At 31.4% G+C, this 3,642-nt stretch overlaps 1 long non-coding RNA gene across 1 annotated transcript; it reads right to left on the bottom strand.

Moving 5' to 3' along the window:
• Positions 1–273: 273 nt before the first annotated feature.
• LOC131656803 (uncharacterized) lies at positions 274–3,358 on the bottom strand. The gene is made up of 3 exons (XR_009300305.1): positions 2,170–3,358; positions 1,594–1,702; positions 274–502 (listed from the first exon to the last, which is right to left on the bottom strand). It is a non-coding gene; the product is annotated as an uncharacterized LOC131656803 (long non-coding RNA).
• Positions 3,359–3,642: the final 284 nt, after the last annotated feature.

Below are 3,642 nucleotides of genomic sequence, written 5' to 3'. Positions count from 1 at the left end.
ACTACTAGAAATACTCTATTTTCTTGCGGATTTACCTGCGGATTTGAACTAAATTTCCGCAGGAAACACTTTTCCTGCGGATTTTCCTGCGGTTTCTTGTCCCCAGCTAAAACCTTCGTGGGTAATATTTTTGCAGGAAGTTCCGCAGGTAATTCCCCAGGTAAATCCGCAGGAAACAATCCGCAGGAAAATCCGCAGGTAATTTCTATACCAAATTAAAAAAAATTAATAAATTTTTGAGATATTATATATTATATATTAAAATAACCGTAATATAAAAATAAAATTATAATTTAAAATGTTTTGAATTTAAATAAGACAAATTCATAGAGCAATAATTTACTATAAAATATACTACAAAGTTAGGTCGTGATCGAGGTTGAGGTTGATTAGGTTGGGGATGAGTAAGTTGAGGTTGAATGACTTCATGTTGAGTAGATATATTCTTCTTCTTGGACTTTTTTGACGGAATAATTTGCACAAATTCAAAGGAATGCATAACCTGAAAAGTTAGAGTGCAACAAATCTTAGTAGGGGACCCAAACAAAATATCAAACAAGCAATTACCTTAATAAAAATGCATGTAGTAGCAGTCCCAATACACAATAATACATATATCCATAATGCATATATCCCTTTTCTTTCACTATTAATTTTCGAATGATCTACAAAATGTATTAAGCTTAGTAATTATTATAATAAGTATTATAATAAACCACCGAAAGTGAAAACTTTGGACTGGTTCAGTTAAAAGTGATGTCTTGCACATTATAAATGGCATAAATCACCGACCTGTAAAATAGTGCCTAGTTAAAGCTTAATCATTATAAATGGCATAAATCATAGCCTTAAGAATGATTAGACAAATTTATGTATTATCCCAAAAATGAAAAACTGAAGTCAAATTTCAAAACACAGAGAAAGATAAATCGGTCAAACCATGGATTGTTTTCTTTAACAACAATGTCTAAATGCATCCTGTCATTTTAGGCATGCTTGGGGAACATAACCATTATGTGGTAGATTTGTTTAAGTATCCTTCCACTTGAATTCCTATTGTATTTGATAGAAATTGTTACCAAACAGTGAAATTTAATAGTTATTACAATGAGCTTCCAAGAAATTCTGGATAACCCATCTAACCTACTGTTTTCTCATTTTATTCACACTCCCCAAATAAATATTTAATAACTGCTACTAAATGTTAATATTAAACACAATAAGGGTTAATACCTAGTAATTCAGTTTTAATACCTAGTAATTCTTGAGGTCTAACAATACTCCCCTTACAAGACATTGTGAGATTGAAATATATAAGCACTCATCTATGGTCTATTGAAATATATAACTCAACACCGATTCATAATCAATTATATATAAAAATAAAATAAACCTGCTCAGTTCCAGCTTGAGCCTGTAACACTATAAAACACTTTGCCTAGATTTGATTTGAGCTTTGCTAAGCATGGAGTGAAGATTAACAATTTGGATACAATAAAGTTTGCATTAGGCACTCAAATTCGCAACACTCTGGAGTTTCAATAATAGTTGAAATTGTATATAAAAGCAAATCACTATGCTAAAAAACGATACCTGGTCACAAGATTTGTCACCAATAATGACAAACATTGATCTATGCTTTGATTTGACTCCATTTTCAATAAGAGTTCTGATTCGCTCATCTACTTTCTTCCTCATTTCTCTGCAACGAAAATTAAGTCATTCCATAATGTTTTGGTTCTTATAATTTCTTTTTTTAAAATTAAAATTGTTAAAAAAAGACATCTACTATATATGCTGCAAGATCTATTAACTAGTTTTACTTCAATTTCACTATAAAATGAGTACATAAATAACCTTAAACTTCAATTTCAATATAAAATGAGTATATAAATAACCTTAAACATGAATATTTGTTAGCTTGTTAATGCTTTTGCAGCAAAGATGTAACAAGAAAATTGCGATTTTGTACTAAATAGCACCACTGTAGTCCCTGTTAAACTCCTCTGCACAACAGTGTAATAGCACCACAACAGTGTAATCCATTACCCTTGAGTAGAGGTGCTCAACCATTTATTATAACTGGAATTTGAAACTAATCCACATAACTAGTTTTAATTTTGCAAAACCGGTCATCTGTGTAAATTAGAATGTTAGAAAGATGAATACCTTAAATCTTCCTTGTGTATGCACAGCCTTGAGAATGCCTTAAACAATACTACAAAATCTTGCCATGGTACTGCATATGTATCAATCCTCTCACACAAGTCTTCCACTCAACAAACTAGCTATAACATAAATCTGCATAACACAAAAGGATCAAAATCCAAACCACAAAACATGCCCATTATGAATGTGAATCATAGATAAAAACTCAACGACAAAAACTGTGCACTTTGCAATCATGTAGCTAGGATGAGACGCATCCCATCCAAGTTTCTACCAGGCTCCATCAACCAGAATATTCGAAATAGCAGCTGCAATATCTCGGTGTAGCACTTGCATCAACAATTGTTACAAGATTAAAACTGGCAATTAGAGAAACCATATGTGTTGTGAACTAGTAAACTTTGGAAAGGCCTGTGGCATGAACATACAACAGTTTAGTTATAACCAATCCTTGAAGCACCTTGACTTAGAGTCGTGGCTTGTTAAAGTGAACTTTTACTCAACGAAACAAGAAATAATACATTCTCAACAAACAATATCTATTTCCAAACATGTTACAACAATTAATAAACTGAGTTATACTCAAAATCAACATATATATACTCATTGTGGCATTTCAACAAACACCTTGTTTGCAAAACTCAAGCCAATGCAAAAAGAGTAATTCTCAACAACATTATCAACAGAAACATGTCAAGAATAGTAAATAAAACTCCTAACTCACAAAGCCTAAGAACCATACAAGTAGAAACTCTAATTGAATCTAAATAAACTTAACAGTTATTCTCACTGTCAAATTTCACATACTTACCATCGATTTCACATAATCACAAAACACAATGAGAGGGCTACATAGGATCTAGCTTCAGTGGCGAGACGGCATTTGATGGATTTGGGGATGGCGGCGGGTCGGATGTTACAGAGTGAGTGAGGTGGCTGCAGAGAATGTGGTGGGCGTAACCGAGGGAGTTTCGGCGAGAATAACTTCAGTCGATGGTTGTGAATCTAGGTTTTCTGTGGTTGTGAATCTTCAATCGGTGGTTGTGAATCTTCAATCGGTGTGGAGCGTTTCTAAGTTTTATGTTCAATGGCGCTTTTTGTTTTACATTGAAGTTAAATTCAATTGATTTTGTTTTATTTTATTCAATAAAGTAAAATAATCTAAGAGTATATATAAACTTTGTTTTTGAGAAATAACAATTGAGGATAATGTTTTAGTGGTAGAATCATGGGGTTATAATGTGTTAGGTGGTACATACTTTTTAAATAAAGTATAAACAATTATATATATATATATATATATATATATATATATATATATATATATATATATATATATATATATATATATATATATATATATATATATATATATATATATATATATATATATATATATATATATATATATGAGGAGGGACCAAATTACACCCGAAGAGTTACACCACGAGTTACACTCGTTCAATAACTACA

Source organism: Vicia villosa, linkage group LG3, assembly GCF_029867415.1.
Source record: "Vicia villosa cultivar HV-30 ecotype Madison, WI linkage group LG3, Vvil1.0, whole genome shotgun sequence".
Taxonomy (NCBI): domain Eukaryota; kingdom Viridiplantae; phylum Streptophyta; class Magnoliopsida; order Fabales; family Fabaceae; genus Vicia; species Vicia villosa.
The sequence above is the reverse complement of the archived record's forward strand: the minus strand, read 5'-3'. Positions and strand labels throughout refer to the sequence as shown.